At 46.5% G+C, this 21,167-nt stretch overlaps 1 long non-coding RNA gene across 1 annotated transcript; it reads right to left on the bottom strand.

Moving 5' to 3' along the window:
• Positions 1-241: 241 nt before the first annotated feature.
• LOC130872052 (uncharacterized) lies at positions 242-20,623 on the bottom strand. The gene is made up of 3 exons (XR_009056882.1): positions 20,276-20,623; positions 809-926; positions 242-602 (listed from the first exon to the last, which is right to left on the bottom strand). It is a non-coding gene; the product is annotated as an uncharacterized LOC130872052 (long non-coding RNA).
• Positions 20,624-21,167: the final 544 nt, after the last annotated feature.

The raw sequence follows: 21,167 nt of genomic DNA, 5'->3' as shown, positions 1-21,167 counted from the left end.
GGCTGGACCCTCTCAGCTCTGAAGATGTCCTAAATGTTGTGCCCAACCCCCCCAGAGGGAGACCACCAGAAACCAGAGCAGACCGGATTGCAAATTGCAAGGTTAACTCTTTTATTGCAAGTACGGGTGAGTACAGGCAATTACAGGCTAGCCAGGAACTTTCTCTTCACTACCTGAAACAACAAGGAAGAGAGAAAAGTTAAAAACTCCTTTTCAGGGTTAGTATTTTTAAAGGTGGGACTTAAAAAAGGCTTTTTGAAGCTGCTTTGGCAGGGTGCAAGGTCTTTTGCTTTCTCCCATTCTGCTAAGTCAGCTTTCTCTTTGTTTTCTTTATCACCAGGTGGCTGGCTGGGCTAAGCTGAGTGTCCTTGTGCTTGGAATCTCCCAGATTGGGGGGGGAAGGAAAGTGCTGTCTTTCTGGGAATGTGAGGCTAGTCTGTGTTTCTAATTCTAAAACATTCTGCTAGGAAATTCTCGTCCCTTTGAGAATAAGGTCTCACGCTGAATGCAGATTTTTTGGGAAAATGACAACAGAGCTATTCTGTGAGGCTGGATCATCTGGGCTACTTGACTTGTCTTCATTGATGTCTAGTCCTTTTGTTCTGAAAACATCCAAAAAGGCATCTGTCAACTTTATAAGTTCATTTGGACTGCATAACCAAACTGTAATATAAATTTCCATCTATGTCACAAGAAAGGTTGACATGTAATAGCAAGTCATGAGGACTCTGTATGTAGCCAATAAGATTTATCAAGCCTCCTCCAATCTCAGAGCATTCCCGTGTAGAGGGATCAGCAGATACCTCACCTGTCTTGCAGTTTTCCTTGTTTTCTTTCTTCATGTCTGTAGCCAAGATTTTCAGGAGGTCTCCCCAAGTCAAATCTGATCTTTATTAATTTTGAATTAATCCATAGCTTTTCATTTCCTGTGGAAACAAAGACATAACCTCTTCCCCAGTGCAACACCTTTCCTGACTTCCATTCTGCAGTTAAGGCATACTTAAACTGAATAGACTGATTTAATTCGGCAATCCCCCCGCCAACACACACACACACACACACACACACACACACACACACACACACTCTCCAATGTCTCTCAACAGCTGTTGTTTTTTGCTCATTGGTATTTCAAAAATTTAAAGTTAATAAAGCACAATATAGGGCCCTTACACCTTGTATTATAATATTTATCATCCTTACATGCCTTATTTTTCATATTACTTTACTCTTTAAAGACTTTATTATTTTCAAAGTATTTAATATTTTTTTCCTAATGACTGTCTATGCCTATTTTCTTTTCTTTCTTCAGCACTTAGGCACATTTTCAGGTATAGAGTACCTGTTCAGAGGTTTTCTCTGTCTGGACCCGGCTTTCTGCATGTCTGCAGCCATTCTTTGACTACATGACACAAGACTTATAGGACCAGGCCATGTGCCACAACCAACCTGACAGAAAGGGGGTCTCATGCAGCAATTACTCCTTGGGAGCTGAGCCTCACGGTGGCTTCACTGACCCACCCCAGCTCTGGACAGCTGCTGGTCCTGTGCTGGGCAGGCATTTCTACCTAGTCTCTTGCCCAGTAGCTTTCCGGCTGTTCACAGTGCCCAGCTGCACAGCAGGGTCTTCTAAAGAACCCTAGTGATTCACAAGCATCGGGCCTGCCTGAGAGACTGTGCTTGCTAGGAAGCCTAGGCTGGCTCCCTGTCTGGACTTCTCTCAGTCCTCTCAGGCCCTATACTTGGATTTAGGTACCTCCATGTTGGATGCCAAATACAATGGTCTTTCTTTATATCGTTAGCTCTCAAATAATGAATACACGGAGATCAAAAACCAGCTGGGCAAACTCCAAACTTGGCATCTCGGTGTCTGATGTCAAAATGCTCTTCAGATCTCCACCTCTTTTCAGCTTCTCTCTTGGGCTGTTTCCACTCCCTGTTAGTAGCTCTCCTTGGTAGATATCCCATGGCTCTGGTGTCTCTAACATCTTGGGGTCTCCAAGGTATTATCTGAGTCACGCCGGTACCATGAGGGGTGGTGGTGGATCACTCGAAGCCTCAGCTGGTCCCCTGGAGGGTGGCCTGAGGCCCCATGAGAGACAGACAGATACTCCATGCAGAGAGAGCTTGGGTATAGAGTTATTTAGTGGGTATTAGGAATGGCATAAGAGTAAAGGGTTATGGAAGGGGAGAGAACTGGAGAGAGAGAACGGGGGGGGGGGACAAAGAAAGCAAAGAGAGGGGAGGGAGAAGAAAGAAGGGGAAAAGGGGAAGAGGAAGAGAGGCAATAGTTACCTCTTCAGAAGAGGGTCAGACTTGGGGGTGGGGAGGCTGGAGAGGAGACAAGAGAAGCTTATCGGGCTGAAAAAACTTAATACCTGGAACTGAAACACACTACTCCTTTGTTAATTACATTTTCACCAATTTTTTTCTAATGGTTACTTTCATTATGTATGCTTTGCTGTCCTGAACTTACTCTGTAGAACAGACCAGCCTCAAAATGAGAGATCTGCCAGCCTCTGCCTTCCGAGTGCTGGGATTAAAAGTGTGTGCCACTCTACCCAGCTCTAAGCTTCTCTTCAGTTCCCTTTCACAAGTTGGAAACTTAGCTGGGCGGAATCTTCCCTTAATCACCACAACCTTTGTTTCATTTTTAATCTGTTGATCTCCTTGAACTTGAACAGGACTTAGTTCCATTCCCCTTTCTGTGTTCCTTTTCCCTACTGTCTTTATGTTCTGTGGTGTTTGGCCCTCCTCTTAAAGTTAACTGGACTAAGACCTGGCTCAGGCAGATGAGACTCAATATGTATATCTGTTGGGGCATTTCCAGGAAGACTGGCGTGTTTGACAGTGACTAGGGGAAGAAATACACCCTGGTTGTTGGTGGCACCTTCCAGCAGGCTGACACCCTGGGTACTAAGGGAAGTTGGTGGAAGACAGCATGTGTCACTAGCTGCCCCCTGCCCCAAGTAAGTGTGCCTGTCACTGCTGCCATTAGCTGACATAGACTCCAGCTTCTTCAAGCCTTTCAGAGTGGACTCAATGCCAGCCACTCTCCAGAGGTCTTCTGGGCATTTGGTGATGGCTTAAAATGCTCAGGTCCACTCCTGAGTTGGGAACCTGGTTCTCTGTCTCTCCAGAATCGCTCAGTCTCTTCCTTCTGCCACTTGAGGATACATTCCCCATATGGCAGGGAAGCAGTAGCCAAAACATCCACACCAGACACCAAATGTTGGTGCCTCCATCTGAACTTCTTGGCCTCTAGAAGTGTAGGAGTTCATGTTTGGTGTGTGTAAATTATTTCCATCATTTGTATTTTAAGTGTCCCCAAGGTCCATGGGGTAAAAGCTTGCTTTCTAGGGCAGCGATGTTGGGAGAAGGTGGAGGCTTTAGGGGGCATGATCCAGGGTGTCTGAGGTCATTGGTGGTATGACCTTGAGAGGGAACAAGAGAATCCAGTCCCTTCCTCTCTCTCCTTCACCTCCCAGTTACAGAAGGCGGTCGACTGTGCCTTGCCAGGGTCTGCCCTAATCACAGTTTTCAAAGCTGCCGGCCGAGTCTGTGGACACAAGGCTCGAACTTGGGCCAGAAGAGGCCTTTTCTCTTTATGAAGCTTTTTAAAGACCTTTTTCTTTATATGTAGGAATGGTTTTGTCTCTATGTGTGTACTACACATGTGCTTGGTGCCTGAGGAGGCCAGAAAAAGGCACCGGGTCCTCTGGAACTGGAGGTAGAGACAGCTGTGGGCCACTACGTGGTGCTAGGAAAAAGAACTGGGACCAGGTGCTGAGCCCTGCTCCCTGCTGTAGAATATTATTTTAAGGTACGTTACAATTGTTTATGCTCTGGAACATCTGTTTAACCATGTGAAGATGTGTTGTTTTTGTTTATGCTGCATTTGTTTAACTCTGTGGAACTGTGATTCTTTGCCTGTCTAAAACACCTGATGGTCTAATAAAGAGCTGAACGGCCAATAGCAGGGCAGGAGAAAGGATAAGCGGGCTGTCAGGCAGAGAGGATAAGCAGGAGAAATCTGGACAAAAAAAAAGAGGAGGAGGAGCAAGAGAGAACAAGGATAAGAGGATGCCAGAGGCCAGTCACCCAGTCAGCCAGAGTAAAAGCAAGATATACAGAAGTAAGAAAAGGAAAAAGCCCAGAGTTGAGTTAATTTAAAAAAACTGGCTTGATATAAGCCAAGCAAGCTGGGCAGTGTTGGCACATACCTTAAATCCCAGCACTCAGGAGGCAGAGGCAGGCAGGTCTCTGTGAGTTTGAGGGCAGCCTGGTCAACAAAGTGAGTTCTAGGACATCCAGGACAGTTTCACAGAGAAACCATGTTTTGAAATCCCCACCATCTCCCCCCAATAAAAAGAAAGAAAAAGAAAGAAAGAAGCAAGCCACTAAGGCCGGGCATTCATAAACCTCCGTGTGGATTATTTGGGAGCTGGGTGGCAGGCCCCGTCTCCAGCCCCACCTCATATCATTTTGTTTTGTTTTGGTTTTGGGGGTGTTTGTTTGTTTTCCAAGACAGTGTTTCTCAGTGTAGCCCTGGCTGTCCTGGAACTTTCACTGTAGATCAGGCTGACCTTGAACTCACAGAGATCTATGGTATATGCCATTGAGCCTAGTTATGTAATTTTAACTTAAATTATTGTTCATTTTTTTAAAGACCGGGTTGAACCAGGCGGTGGTGGCGCACGCCTTTAATCCCAGCACTTGGGAGGCAGAGGCAGGCAGATCTTTGTGAGTTCGAGGCCAGCCTGGTCTAGAAGAGCTAGTTCCAGGACAGGAACCAAAAGCTGCGGAGAAACCCTGTCTCAAAAATAAAAAATTAAAAAAAAAAAAAAAAGACCGGGTTGAATGTAGCTCAATCAGATCTCAAACTCATTGTGAGGTCAAAGTTGGCTTCCAGCTCCTGCTTCCATCTCCTGAATGCTGGAATTACAGGTGCGTGCCACCATCTTGCCTTCAGATCCGGTGTTTTCCGATGCCTGACACAGCTACTGAGACTCAGCGCTGGCAGGAAAACAGAATACATGCTTGATGTTGGAACTAGTCTAAAGCACAGACATGCAGAAACAGTAATGAGCCCCCAGTACTCATCCATTGGCCTCAGCGACTGCACGATTCTGTCATTTCATCGATTTGACCAGCTGTGTGGTTAATATGGACTGTCACCTTGACGAGCTCTAGAATCATCAGGTGCGTCAGCTAAATTAGCCTCTGGCTTGTGATGAAGGAGGTAGGAAGACCCCCTTTACTGGGGACAGCGCCATTCGACTGGGTGGGGTCCTGAACTAACAGGAAAAGAAGTGAGCTGAGTAGCGGTCACCTGGCTGTGCTGCTGGCTGAGGCTGCGACAGGTCCTGCCGCCTCAGGCTGCTGGACCGTGGCTTCTGCCACCATGATGGACCAACCCATGGTCCGTTGCTATATAAGTTGTTCTCTGGGGTGTTTTTTCCCAGCATGCAAAGTAAAAATTACACAGCACATCACCCTTTCTTCCTTTTCCTTCTATCCCTCCCAGGTCCTCAGTATTTAAGGAGACGGATGCTGTTTTAGGAGAAACTGTATGTGTATTGGAGGTCGCCAGGCCCCGAACCGTTCACATCAGGAACTCAGTGCCAAGGCCATTGCGGAGCCTTCCCTTGCCCACACTTCATCTGTCTGTCTGGCCATCCTGGATGCTGCAAGCCACGGTGAAGGAATGGCCTCAGGTTCAGGTGCTAAAGTGATTTGGCCTTGAGCCCAGTCCACCCTTCCAGGCCAAACAAACACAAAGAGATGCGTCCCACTGAGTCACCTACTTGGCTGAACTGTGCACCTGGTAGCCTCCTTGGGAGCTTCCTTCTTGGATATTTTCCTCCACTACACAAAGTGCCTACGCCATCACTGGAGAATGACAAAAACAGGAAAGCCCTGTCTTAGGAGTGCTAAGCGTGAAGGCTGGCGTGGCGCAAACCCGTGACGAAGACGCGAGGGAAGGCGAAGGATGTCATTGTCCACCTCACACTAATAGGCGTAGGAAGGAGAGCAAAGCTCACTTACGGCAACAACGGCTACACTTGCCGATCACAAAGTGGAAAGGGACAAAGGTGTTTATCCTGATTGGTGCCACAAGTCATTTCACAGCTGTTTCTGTTGGCAGCCACTGTTGTGGAGGGCCTGCCATACATGATCATCACCTTAGGCAAAGCTACCACAGGCCAAAGTTCATTGTCATGGGGAGGAGGGGACAGATTTTTTAAAAACAGGGTTTCTCTGTAGTTTTGGAGCCTGTCCTGGAACTCACTCTGTAGACCAGGCTGGCGTCGAACTCACAGAGATCCGCCTGTCTATGCCTTCTGAGTGCTGGGATTAAAGGCGTGCACTACCACTGCCCAGCAAGGAAAAATAGATTTAAGGGAGAAGGTCTTTCTTTTTTGAGACCAAGTCCCATGCAGCCAAGACTGACCTTAGGTCACTATGTGGTTGAGAACGACCTGGAACTTCTGATCCTCTGCCTTCACCTTCTAAGTGCTGAGATTGCAGATGTGTGCCCCTGCACCGGGTTTATATAGGACTGAGCCTGCTAGGCAAGCATTGTAGCCAGAACTTCTTACTAGCCAATATAAAAGTGTCTGAGGGCTGCTGGGGTGGTTTAATGGGTAAGGGTACTTGCCACTAGGCCTGGGGGCGCGAGTTCATCCCTGGAACCGGAGATGGCAGGAGAGAACCAATTCCCGTAAGTAGTCCCCTGGGCTCCACACAAGCACGTGGTGTGCACACAAAGCGCACTAAACAAATACACGAACGTTTTAAATCATCTGAAAGGTTCTCCACACAGACCCATGGGCGAGGGCAGAGGCTAGCACGGAATACCCGACTAGAAGTGCGACACCCAGACTTCTGAGTCCCGGTACCCTCAGGAAACAAACAGAACAATGAAGTCAGGCATCTGTGACAGCCCGTGGTTTGCTCATTTGTCAATCCAGTCATACAACCATCACTAATGCTCTCATTTGGCCAGACGACCTGATCAAGCCAAGCATGGCAGTGTGCACTGTAATTCCAGCACTTGTGGGCAGAGGCTACATGAGCGCTGCAAGTCTGAAGCCAGCCTAGGCTACACATCACTCTCAGGCCAGCCTGGGCTACACTGTAAGCCTTTATCTTGGTAAAACCAAAACCAAACAAAAGCCAGATGGACCTATAAGGAATCTTAGAAAATACACTACAGAGAGGACCAAAGCCTGTCCCTATGGGACACAGGCTTCTCCGTCCACACTAAACCAGCTACCGCTGAGCCCCACATACTTGTCTTCCTCCTGCAAGGGGTATCACACTCTCCTCCAAATTGGCCACCTGTGTTGTAGCTAGGCCATATGGGACTCAAGAGTCCTAAGAGTCAGAGTGACAGCCGTGTACGATATAAGGCTGGGGGAAGGAGGGGCAACAAACACTGAGAAATCTGAAGTCCCAATGCTACTGAGTCTCATTCTTTATAAAAAGAAATATTAACGTAGAAAACCCATCACTTCTTGGTCTTTGGCTAGCACTGGGTGTCGAGAAGTATTAATCCACGCACACGCTGGGCTGTCCTTCTCCAGCTGCCATCCTCTGCACCTTCCTCTGCTATCCATGTTGTATTGTCACCGCCATGAGCCAGGCGTGGGATCCTCCTGAGGGCAGAGGCCATGCTAACCACTCCCTCAGCTCAAAGTAGCACAGTCCCCTCTCGCACACCCCTGCTTCAGTTAAATGGAGGAGAAAACAAACTCTTGTTTGCACAACACTAGCAAGAAGTGAAAGAAGGTGTATAGAGGCACGTTACTGCAATTTGGAGGAGTTTCTTCTCAGTGCCAGGGGATACTGGGGGAATTTAGGGGTCCCACTCAGGGAAACAAAAACTCAAGCACAATTTTCTTAGAGTTGAAAGGAAAAGGCCCAAGTCAGACAAGCTGTACATCTCAACAGCCTCCAGAGGAGAATGGAGGAGAGAAGGCATGAAGCCTATCACACAGCAGCAGGCAGCTGCACAGGTGTGTTGGCAGAGTTACTTTGGAGAAAATTAGTTCAAAGTGTTAGGGAAAACATGCTAGAACACAGAAGGAAGGAAGAGAAGGAGGAGATACAGTGAACCGGATGATCTGGAAAAGTTGGTCGATCTACGAAGTAGTGCGGCTGCAGCCTGGTAGTCTACCGTGCTGGTTGAGGAGGCTGGAAGGGAAGTTACAATGTTTCACTGAATGTTTCACTAGAGGACTGGTTATCCACCCCTCTCCCTAGCATGGCCGAGGAGAGCCTGTCTTCCTAGCAATGCTCCTTTAGCCCGGCACGTGACTCACCTAACTTGACCTGCCTCCCCTAAGGCCAGGGATTCTATTCTCTTAGCCAGAAAATTTCCCTTAACCATCTTTTAGTGTTACTCTTGAAGTGACTAGGGTAACACCATCTTGTCCAGACTCCATTTTGTGTCTGATAAGATGTTTCTCAGCTGGCTACCCACACAACAGCCATGTCTGTTCTGACAACCCATTTGTGATTTCCATGACCCTGACCATGGCCCAGATATATTAATCAAAATAATTAATGTTGGCCGGGCGGTGGTGGTGCACGCCTTTAATCCCAGCACTCGGGAGGCAGAGGCAGGCGGATCTCTGGGAGTTCGAGGCCAGCCTGGTCTACAGGAGCTAGTTCCGGGACAGGCACCAAAGCTACAGAGAAACCCTGTCTCGAAAAACCAAAAAAAAAAAAAAAAAAAAAAAAAAAAATTAATGTTGGTGCAACCTAGACATAAAGTGAAATAACTGAAAAAGGTGTAAACCAAAGTTGTCATATTTATCTGAAATAACTACTATGTTCTGTCAGACACAAATGTCACAAGGTTAGTTTGACCCTCACCTTAAATTAATGTAATTCTGGCTTTTGTGGGTTTTGCCTTTTAAAATGCTGTACTCTTGAGCTTCGACACTAAGAGATTTTCTGAGGCATTAGGTCACTCTTAGTTGCTGACCAAAAATTGACTCTTATACTCTTCCTTCCTTCCTTCCTTCTTTCCTTCCTTCCTTCCTTCCTTCCTTCCTTCCTTCCTTCCTTCCTTCCTTCCTTCCTTCCTATCTCTCTCTCTCTCCCTTTCTTTTCTTTCTTTTTCTTTTTTTGAGACAGCATTTCTGTTCATAGCCGTGGCTGTCTTAAAACTCTCTCTGTAGACCAGGCTGGCCTCAAACTCACAGAGATCTGCCTGCCTCTGCCTCCCGAGTACTGGGATTAAAGACGTGTACCATTCTACCTGGCTGACTCTTTTTTTATGTATATGAGTACTCTGTCTGCATGTAGCCCTGCAAGCTAGAAGATGGCATCAGATGCTGTTAGAGATGGTTGTGAGCCACGGTGCAGTTGCTGGGAATTGAGCTAAGGACCTCTGGAAGAGGAGCCAATACTCTTAACTTCTGAGTCATCTCTCCAGCCCTGCCTGGCTGACTCTTGTACTTTTAATTGGCTTAGTTATTGTGGTAGCCTGCTTTTTTCTTGTGTGAATTATTTTACTCTAACATCAAGACTTGAATTTAGGCTGTTGAATTATAGCTGGTCCAGTGAGATCTCAGACAAATAAAATAGGGGAAGAAATGTCTGGCAGTCAAGGGCTTCTAGGAATTATGGACCAAGTTCAAAACCTGGTTCTGCCTCTCTCTCTAACTGAATGATCTGAAACCAGTTACTTACCTTACCTACTCTAACATTCTTACCCCTGCCCCGCTGCTGTGGTTGGATGTGAAGGGTCTTCAGAGACTCACATGGTGACCCAGCCATTGAGAGGTGAATGGATCATGAGGGTTCATATTCATGGCCTCCTATATAGGAGCCAGGGGAGAGCTGGAGGAAGGCTGGTGGGGACTTCCCTTTAAGAGTTCTTTGCCTTTGACTGTTCCCTGTCTTTCTTAATGATGTTTCCATTGTGGTGACAAAACACACCGACCAAAGCACCTTATAAAAGAAAGTGTTTAACTTGAAACTCATGGTTAGAGGGGTTGGAGTCCATGACCACCTTGGTGGAGTTCATGGCAGTGGGCAGGGCACTGTGGCAGTAACTGAGGGTGCTCATCTTGAGACACAACCATGAGGTAGACCCTGGGAATGGCACGAGTCTTTTGAAACCTCAAAGCCACTCCCCCAAATAACACACATCCTTTAACAAGGCCACACCTCCTAATTCTTCCCAAATAGTTTTACCACATGGAATCAAACATTCAAACATGAGCCTAAGGGGGCCTTTGTTATTCAAACCTCCATACTCTTCTGTTTCCTGGCTGCCGTGAGGTGAGCAGCTTTTCCGACCAGACTCTTTCACCACTGCGTGTTCTACCTGTCCGTGGTCCACCTTGCTCCAGCTTTCCACACTTCCGTTTACCCTAGACCACCATGCCTCCAATTCCCTATGACTGTTGATGGAAACAAGTGATCGCACTGAACACATGGAAAGTTATGTGGGCTAATCAAGAAGATACAGCTGGGCAGTGGTGGCGTACACCTTTAGTTCCAACACTCAGGAGGCAAAGGCAGAAGGTTTTCTGTGAGTTTGAGGCCAGCCTGGTCTACAAAGCAACTTCTAGGACAGCCAGGTCTGTTACACAGATAAACTTTGTCTTGAAAAACAACAACAACAACATTAAGCTGTGAGTGCTGAAGAGATGGCTTAGCAGAGGACCCAGGTTTAATTCCCAGCATCCACAAGGCAGGGCATAACTGTAACTCCAGTGCCAGGAAATCTGACACCCTCTTCTGGCTTCCGCGGGCATTGCATGTACATGGTGCGTGGACATACATGCAGACAAAGCATCCATAGTCAAAGAATAAGATAACCTTTTCTGGGATGGGGAGCACCACATGTGGTGGTGCACACCTTTAATTCCAGCACTCAGGAAGCAGAGGCAGGAGGATCTCTGAATTCAGTTTGGTCTGGTCATCATAGCAAGTTCCGGACCAACCTCAGAGCTACACAGTGGGAGCCTGTTGAAAGAAAGGGGGGAGGGGATTCAGGAGACAGAGACAGAGAGAGACAGGTATTTCTTGTCCTTGGAGCCATTCACAACTTCTTTGGCCATCAGTTCATACACTTTCTGCACCTGGCGCTCCCATTGCCTTGAAGTCCAGGGCTTCCTTCTTCAGGAAACCCTCTCTCCCCTCACCTCTACTCTGTCTTAAGCAAAGATAGAAGATACCTGAAATTAAGTAGAAGGTATTCTATGCACTAAAGATAAAATTATCTGTATATGTGCCTGCCTGTCGCACTCAGACACGAGCAAACTCTAGACCCTTTGTTTTCCTGTCTCTGATGCATGCGCTTGGTGCCAGGTCTGCTCCAGATAGGAACTTAACTGTCTTAATGATCACAGCAGGTGTTTCACCCCAGACTCCACTTTAACCTGGAGCCACCACGCCTGGTAATGACGATCTCAAATTTCTCTGGAACTCTGCTTCCTTCTCTCTCCCCTCCACACTCCAGGTTTGTTCAAGCCCTTTGTATTTCTGGAAGTCTGACTTAGGCCTCCTTCCTCTAACATTTGATGCGCACGATTCCAGTTCCTGTCTGGTTCCTGACCTAGTGACTTCATTGAAGCACACATCTCCTGTAAGTCTGCGCCTGCATACCCTCTGCTCACGCGTTTCCCATGTCTGCAGGTGAGGGAACACCCATGGCCTTTGACACTGCTTCCCACTTCTTGCCTTCTTACAGCTCCCAAACTATTCCAGCAGCTGTTCCCAGGCTGTTCCAGCACACACAAGCCCTGTGCAGACTTTTCAGACACCCCTCCCTTTGCAAGGAGCACCCCACTCCATCTCATTCTTCAAGATCAAATTAGTCTCAGTAAGATGGTTTGGTGGATAAAACCACACGTGTGGCAAGTTTGTAACCCAAGTTCAAGCCCCAGAACCCACCCGGGAGGAAGAAAACAGACTCTAAAAGTCTCCACATGCGCCTTGGCATGCTGACGCCCACATTCACTCACACATCTCATGGTGTGGGAGGTCCTTCTGTGTATGAGTTGCTCTTATTGGTTAATGAATAAAGAATCTGTCTTGGCCTGTGATAGAGTAGAGTAGAGTTAGGCGGGGAAAACTAAACTGAATGCTGGGAGAAAGAAGGCAGAGTCAAGGCAAAGCCACGTAGCCCTGTCAGCGACAGACGATGGATCAAACCTTGCCAGCCACAGCCACGTGACAATACACAGATTACTAGAAATGGTTTAAATTAAGATGTAAGAGCTAGCAGATAAGAAGCTAGAGCTAATAGGCCAAGAAGTGATTGAATTAATATAGTTTCTCTGTGGTTATTTTGGGGCTGAGCAGCTGGGAACAAACAAGCAGCCTCCTACTACAATCTCATATACACACACACACATTACATGTACATAACACAAATTACACAAGTACTACATACATATCACACATATTACACAAAAACACACATTGTATGCATATCACACACATCATACATGTTACACGTTTCATACACATTGTATATAATTCACAATATTATGCACACATCTCATACATTACACACACATACTACGCACCACACATATTACACCTACACACTTATTACATACACATCACAATATTACACACATCTCACACATACACTACATACAATCACACACATTATACACACATATCACACATTACACACATATCACACATTACATATACATCACATTATTACACACACACACATACATTTCAAGAATTACACATATGACATACACATCACATACACCACACACACAGCACACAGTACATATCAACCTGAGGAATCTCTTGAGGAAGCGTGAGTCACAGCTCCTCCTCTACACAGATCTACTCCTTACCTCCATGCTGACCCCAAGCCTCTTTAAGAACTGTTATCCACTGCACTTTTACCCCAGCCCTCCTGGCACTCCACTGCAGCACCCAAAGCAAGTGCATGCAACGAGTCACTCAAGTGGCCATCCGTTTCCTTCAATTTAATAATCTGCAGAGTTTAACGCGTTTGCTGTGCGCCCTCCTCATCTTAACAATGGGAATAAAGACCTCCAGGGATATGCCGTGCCTGGCCCCATGCCACTCTGGGAAATTAGAAATCTCATTTCTCCATGGCACACTTAGCATTTGGCAGGGGAAAGTGGGACTTGAAGACAGGGAGTGGTTTCCCAAGTGGACCACAGGCCAGCCAGCTCCAGCACTTGGGGCCCTCTGTACTTGGTGGACTGCAATATCCTCTTTCCACAGCTGAGGCAAGCTGGACTGCTGTCTTGATGGCAACTGTATGCCTGGCTGCCTGGGTTGACCAACCCAAGTAGCGGCAGGCACCAGCTTATCCACAGGCCTCTGCTCTAACACGTGGCCTGACTCCCTGGCAGTCTTGCCACAACCTTAGGTTAGGGCTTAGCCAGGTGGGCCTCAGGTCCCATGAAGGATCTCAGGTAAGAGATGTGTGCGCCGAGCCCCCTCCACTGCCTGTGCAGCCCTAAGTCGGGGAGGAAGTGCTAGGTACCATGAAACATTTCTGTACCCTGGTAAGCCTCTCCACAGACGCAATAATGCGAATCAGACCAAATCAAATCAAGTTAGAAAAAGCTTAGATTTAAAGAATACCAATGCTCCCAGATGACTTTCCAGCCCCCCAAAGAGGAGCCACGGAAGGAAGACTGTTTGTTCTCTGGGGCACAGTTTAAATACCCTGTGGGAGTGGTCTTAAGTATCTCTGGGGAGGGGTCATCATTTGGCGGGCTTTCTTGGGGATGGAGTCTGGACTGAGACAACACCCAGGGAAGGGGGCTTGGGGTGGAACTTCACCCGAACATTCCAGACTCTTGGATATATGGATGCCAAGGGCTGGGGTGAGGCTTCTACCCAAACAGGTAGGATATTGGGCCAGCTATAGGAGGGTAAAGGTTTTGTGTGTGTGTGTGTGGGGGGGGGGTTGTGTCAGTATACTGACTGTCAAGCTGTGGGTCAGAGAGGATGTGCTGACATTTGTACCTCCCCTCCCCCGTTTTGCATTTTCGCGACAGGGTTTCACTGTGTAGCCCTGGCTTTCCTGGAACTTTGCGGAAGCCCAAAAATGTGAGCCCATTTCCAGCTTGTCTGAAGGTCAGAGAGTTTTAGCTTATTCAGAGTTGTTGACAACAAGTGTGGCTACACACCCTGACCTAGGGTGTGGTTACTTGGTCCTTTTGATGTAAGATGGCCCCTATAGGTAGATCCTCCCCACCATTCTTTTGCTCCTTCTTTTGAAATAGGAGGTCTGACCTCGGAGTGGCTATCTTCAGGATACTTGTTCTAGGGTGGATTCACCCCCTAAACAACAGAATGCTAATGACTTGATATCTCAAATTATTGAAGCAAGTAACTGTTCTGATTATCCTTTGTATCATGTTAAGTCTCTTGCCTTCTTCCCCTTCTGGTATTGAGGTATAAAAGTGTATGGAAAATTAAATGCAGGCGATTTCAATTTTCACTGGAACTCCCTCCCAGTGTTATTCTGTTTCTGTTTTATTATTTTTGTGTCTCCGTATTTTTTTTAAAGATTTATATATTTATTATGTACACTGTGCTCAACCTCCATGTATGCCTGCAAGCCAGAAGAGGGCACCACATCTCATTACAGATAGTTGTGAGCCACCATATGGTTGCTAGGAATTGAACTCAGGACCTCCGGAAGAGCAGTCCATGCTCTTAACCTCTGAGCCATCTCTCCAGCCCCTGTTTCCATATTCTTTACTAACTCTTCTAATTCCCTACCCTGGTAAGTGGTATTTTTACTGAAGGTGATCTCCAACGGAACTTGCTCTAGACCAGGCTAGCCTCAAAGTAAGAGATCTGCACACCTCTGCCTCACAAGTGCTGGGATTAAAGATGCGCACTGCCACTGCACCTTGTACCTTTGTGCCTTATTGCTCTTCATTGTTGGCTTGTTCCCATTCAGCTTCAAATATGCAGCAAAACCATAGCTATTGTGGTAGCTGTTGGGTCCACGGGGTGGCGCAAAGATGGGGATGGACCACCAAAGTCTAGTAAACCAGAAGCAAACTTTAATCCAGGAAGAAAAAAAGAAGAAGAAGAAATAAAAACACCAAAGTTTGTCACCAAAGTTTGTCAGCTATCTGAGACCAGAGCTTGGGCTTCTGTAACTGTGGCTAAAGACATTTCCAAACTCCCCCCTTTTGTAGCAAGAAGCAACAAGCATTAGGTATGAACAAATTTTGTATGGTTTTGATGCTCGTTTGGCTTTCTTCTATTTTGTCTTTTAAAAATGTTTATTTATTAAAGTTTGTGTGTGAGCCTTAATGCAAGTATATGTACCATGTGCATGCAGTGTTTTCTGAGGTCAGAAGAGACATCATATCTCCTGGAACTGGAGTTACAGACAGTTGTGAGCCACCATGTGGGTCCTGGGAATTAAATCCAGGTCCTCTGCAAGAGCAGCCAGTGCTCTTACCTGATGAGCTATCTCTCCAGCCTATTTTCTATTTTCTCTCTATCTGAACTGCAGTCCATGGCATGGGACCACCTGAAAGCATGGTGAGTCCTCTCTCCTCAGTTCAGCCTCTCTGGAAACTCCCTCACAGACAAGCTATGAGATGTGTCCCCCAGGCGACTCTAAACACAGTCAAGCCGACCATGAAGACAAAGCATCACAATAACTAAATAAATCTACCACCAGTTGGAATACTATCCTACTAAGGACAAGTTTCCACTGTATTTATATTCAGAAAACTTAGCAGTGCACATTTAGCTCAGCATAGTTCTTTGGCCTGTGCCTCATCCAGCCTGGAAAAGAGAACCACAGATTCCAGCCCCAGGACATTGCTGATCTAGTGACAGCTGATCTCATCATTTCTGGCATTGTCCCGATGGCTTCCACCTGCTTAGTCAGAGTGCTTTCATTTTCTGAGTCAATCCGTGTGTGGGCAGTGAAGCTGCATGTCTTCCTGTGGACCAGCTACCAGCCTGCCTTCCCCTTGGTGATGTAATAGGGACCCCTTTCTTGTGACTCACAGCAAATAGCAGGGCCACCAGCTGAGCCTTCTTGTTCTTCTCCTAGGTGGTAAAGGATTGACCCTGACTTCAAGAACAGGGTCTCTTAGAGGGGACATCCCCTCTGCCAGGAGCCTTCTGCTGTGCACGGGCTAAGGCCTCTGCTTCATCTGTCTCCGGCCTGTAGCTGTGGCAAAGCTAAGCAGGTGGGTGCTGTGTGACAGTCCAGGGCCTGGGGCACTGGCAGAGCAGGGTGAGGTCTCTCTTGAGATGACTTGCCTGTCTGGTGCCCAAATCTCAGGCCTCTTCTCAGAGCATTGGCCGTGTCCACTTTGCACTGCTTCACAGGGTCAGGGGCAGATCCCCCTTCTTCCCTCGGCCCTCTTTCCTTTTGCAATCTTACTTGGCTCAGTTGGGAAAATCTTGTCTGCTCCACCGCAAAGAGTGGAGAACTCTAAACTCCAGCCTTCATAAAATCAATGAAGATATTAACAAAAATCCTCAGAATCAACTTTTTGTTACAACTATGGAAATGAATTAAGGTCTTAAGGAAAAGGAGGGAAAGTGTTCAAGAAAGATGGCTGATCCTCAGTAAGTAATAATGAGCTCACTTTCTAGATTTCATAATTTTTAAGGTGATAGTAGAATAAGTTCTAGAAAGGCTGGAGAGACGGCTCAGCAGCTGAGAGTGCTCACCACTCTTCAGGGGACCAGGTTCAGCTCCCAGGACCCATGGTCAGGTGCCACCTGAACTCCAGCTTCGGAGATTCTAGAGTCTCTGGTCTCTGGAAGAACCTGCACTCACATGTGCAATCCTGTACACATGAACCAAAATAAAAGAAATAGTAATTATTTTTGATGAAACATCAAGATTCTCAGAAAGCAAAGGTGCTTGCTGTCAAGCCTGGGACCCACATGGTGGAAGGAGAGAGCTGACTCTTGCAAAGTGTATGGACTTCCACATGAACTTAGTGGCGTGTGTGCCCACACAAGTAAACAAATACTTGTGAAGACAAAAGGTAACACAATGTCGAGTACAGTTTGTTTGAGTGGAAAGTTCCCCCCCTCAAGCCCCTTCCCCTGGGAGTTGCCTCAGCCCAGACACCACCTCCGAGAAGGCCCGCCAAATGGTGACCACTCCCCAGAGAGATTCAAGACCCCTCCCACAAGGTATTTAAACTGCCCCACAAAGACCAAACATGTGGTTTTTGGGTCTTCCTTCCCATCTCCTCTCTGGGGACTGGAAGGCCACCCAGGAGCGCTGGCATCCATTAAACCTGGGCTTTTTCTAATTTGGTTTAATTTGGTCTGATTTGGATTATTGCATCAGTGGAGAGATTTATCGGGGTATAAAAACCTTTCACAATTGGGCGTTGTGGTACAAGTGCTTTTGGTCACAGCACTCTGGAAACAGAGGCAGGCAAATCTTTTTTAGTTCAAGGCCAGCCTGATCTTCATAGCAAGTTCCAGGACAGCCAGAACCACACACACACACACACACACACACACACACACACACACACACACACAGAGTCTTTGTTTTGAAAACAAAACAAACCCCAATATTTTCTAGCACAAACCCCTTAAGACCACAAATGGAATAGCAAACTCTGCCAGATCCTTAAAGATTTACCATGTAACTTCTCAAATATTTCCAATATAGAGTGAACATTTGCAACTTTGTTCTGTGAATCCAATGTAAAGCTATGTCAAAGACAAAAGCATAAGAAAAATACAGGCCAATATCCCTCATATGCATAGAAACAAAGCCCTCAACAACTGAACAAAAAATCAAACCTATAGTCAAGTAAGATTTGTCCCAGGAATGAAGAGTTAGTTTAGTTTAATTAAGCAATCAACACATTGCATTATTAAAATAAAGAAAAGGGGGGGTCTAGAGGGCTGGCGCAGCAGCTAAGAGCACTTGCTGCTCTTGCAGTTACACCACTGCTTGTAATTCCAGTTTCAGAGGCTCTGATGCCCTTTCTGGTCTGTGAGGGCATATGCAACCTAAACACACACACGCATACACACACACTCACATACACACAGAGAGAAAGAGAGATGGGGGAGAAAGAGAGAGAGAGATGTTTACGGGTGAGTATAATCAAAAATAAAAACAAGGCTGGGTTAGCCGGACAGTGGTGGCACAAACCTTTAATCCCAGCATTCGGGAGGCAAAGACAGGTGGATCTCTGCGAGTTTGAGGGCAGCCTGGTCTACAGAGTGAGTTCCAGGACAGCCAAGGCCACACACAGAGAAACCCTGTCTGAAAAAACAAACAAATAAGCAAAAAAGAAAAAAAAATTCCAAAAAACCCAAGGCTGGGTGTGGTGGTGCATGACTTTAATCCCAGCATTTGGGAGAAAGACAATGCAGGTGGATTTCTATAAATTCAAGGCCAGCCTGGTTTATATAGGCAGTTTTAGGCCAGCTGAAGCTACACAGTAAGATCCTAGCTCAGGTAAATAAATAAATTATAAATTTTTTTTAAAGAAAAGGAACTATAAAATTATCTATACAAATTTGGAAAAAGTTGACACAGAAACATTTGACAAAATAAAATTCCTCTTCATGATAAAACATGCAACCAACTAGGAAGAGAAGAGAGCATTCTTGCTGGGCAGTGGTGGCGCACGCCTTTAATCCCAGCACTTGGGAGGCAGAGGCAGGCGGATCTCTGTGAGTTCGAGACCAGCCTGGTCTACAAGAGCTAGTTCCAGGACAGGCTCCAAAAACCACAGAGAAACCTTGTCTTGAAAATCCAAAAAAAAAAAAAAAAAAAAAAGAAGCATTCTCAGTCTGATAAAGGATGCCTAGGAAAGTCCACAGTGACAGACAGCTGTTCAGGAGACCCAAGAAAGCTGGGATACTTTCGGAGCTATGTCTACCCTTGGCTAGCCTCCTATTGCTATGAAGAATTCAAACCTGGTTTTTCCCAAATTGCCAAACCCCACATGGCAACCTGTTTAAAGTTGTTTGTTTTAGCTCACTTATGGCTGATAATCAAGTACCTCCCCAATTCGTGGTCTTCACTACCCACTCCATCTCTGGTGGAGGGAGGGACAAATGCCAGGCTCCTAAGGGGTCCAGTCATTCAAGATCCTGGAAGTCACTGGCTCAGAGTGACTTGGATGGGTTTTGAGTTTCCGAGGCCCTAGTTCTCTGGGTTAAGCCCACATGAGTCGAGAAATAGAATCGATCATACTCATAGACTCCACAAAACTGGTATCAAACCAGAACTTTGTAAACACATAGAAATAAATGGTGCTAAAGCACAAAAGGAAGCATGTCCTGTATCTGAGAACTAGACGATTTACCATCAAGATCTTCAGATTAGCTGGGCAGTGGGGGCGCAGGCCTTTAATTCCAGCACTCAGGAGACAGAGGCAGGTGGATCTCTGTGAGTTCGAGGTCAGCCTGGTCTAAAAAGTGAGTTCCAGGACAGCCAGGGCTGTTACACAGAGAAGCCCTGTCATGAAACACCAAAAAAACAAAAAACAAAACCAAACAAACAAAAAAAAACAACAACAATAAAAAAAAAACCCTTCATATTAAATGCAATCCTTATTTACATTGCATTTGAAAGATAGAAAAGGGTAAGGTTATTCTAAGTTTCATATGGAATTGGGCAGGGCCTTTACTCCCAGACTCAAGGCAGGGGAATCATAAACCCGAGAAGTTCGTGGGTTACAGGGTGAGTTTGAGGTCAGCCTGGGCAACTTAATGAGGCCTTATTTCAACATAAAAAGGGCTGTAGACACTGACCCGTGGTCCAGCACTTGCCCTTCATGTTCAACCCCAGCACCACACACACACACACACACACACAGAGAGAGAGAGAGAGAGAGAGAGAGAGAGAGAGAGAGAGAGAGAGAGAGAGAAACCAAAGCAGTTATGCAAACAACCATGTTGAAGGTCCACTCCTGACCTGATAACTTATCAAAACAGTGACAGTAACAAGATTATGCAATTCTTGTGTGAGCATTAACATAGACTCAAGGCACAGAACTGAACACCTAAAGATAGGGAATTTTTTGGCTGATTTTGACAAAGCTGCCTGGAACATTTAGTGAGGAAATAATAATAATTCAATGATGATATTGCGTGCCAAGAAAAAGAGAACATGGACCCTTACCCTAGAACATATATAAAAATTAATTCAGCTGTGTAGCTCAGCTGTAGAACCCTGTCCTGGCCTTTGATCTTCTGCAAAACAAACGGAACCCAAAGTGGCCTAAATATCTAAATACAAAAGTTAAACTGCAAAACTCACATTAGAGCAGAGGCGATGTTTCCTCCAAGCTGAAGCACCCTCTCCTGGAGCGAGGGAGGAAGCAGAGACTCAGAAAGCTCCGAATCCTGGGGAGCAGAGTACGGTGATGGCAGAAATTACCTCTAAGGTTCACAGCCCCTCCCTTCCCAGGGCTTGAAAGCTGCAAACCACTGCTGGGGGACTCTGAGGGACGGCCTGCTGCAGAGTCATCACCTGTACTGGGGCGGGCTTTTGCGTGATGCCACTGCGTTCCAGTCGCCGCGTTTCTGTGAGTGACCCGGTAAACTCGCCGAGCCAGATGTGGGAGCGTCGTTTCTCTGGTCTGTAGTTAATTGCCTGTCTGCAATGAGTAGGGGTTTGTTTGTGTCTCCCTAGGAAAATCACACAGTGGGTGAAAAGTCTTCCCCCCAAACACAAACAAAAACTATAAGCAAGGGAAGTAAATACATGGGTTCTGTCTGCTCTCGGACTTGGGTCCCAACCTTGGATGGTCTGAACCCTGCCGCACTCCCACCTCTTTGTATTTTGTTTTGTTTGTTTGCTTGGTTGGCTTTTAGTCGTTTTTCTTTATTTGAGACAGGGTCTCAGTCCATGTTGGCCTCAAATTCCCTCAGAAGCTGAGGCTGGCCTTGAACTTCTGCTTCCACCTCCCAAACTCAGGGATTCAGATTCCTGCATCTGTGTGGGTTCTGTTGTTTTGTCTTTGGTGGAGAGGATCAAACTCAGACCCTGACTGTTCGGCTGTTCGCTGCTGAGCGCTGGACAGAATGCAAAAGGGCATATTCTCTTCCGACACAAAGGCACCTAGGGTTTGTTTGTTTTTTGCTATTGTTGAGACAGGGTCTCTCTATTATTCAGCCCTGGCTGTCCTGGAACTCACTACATAGACCAG

The sequence above is a fragment of the Chionomys nivalis genome, chromosome 3 (assembly GCF_950005125.1).
Source record: "Chionomys nivalis chromosome 3, mChiNiv1.1, whole genome shotgun sequence".
NCBI classification, from domain to species: Eukaryota; Metazoa; Chordata; class Mammalia; order Rodentia; family Cricetidae; genus Chionomys; species Chionomys nivalis.
This window is presented reverse-complemented; position numbering and strand designations above follow the sequence as displayed.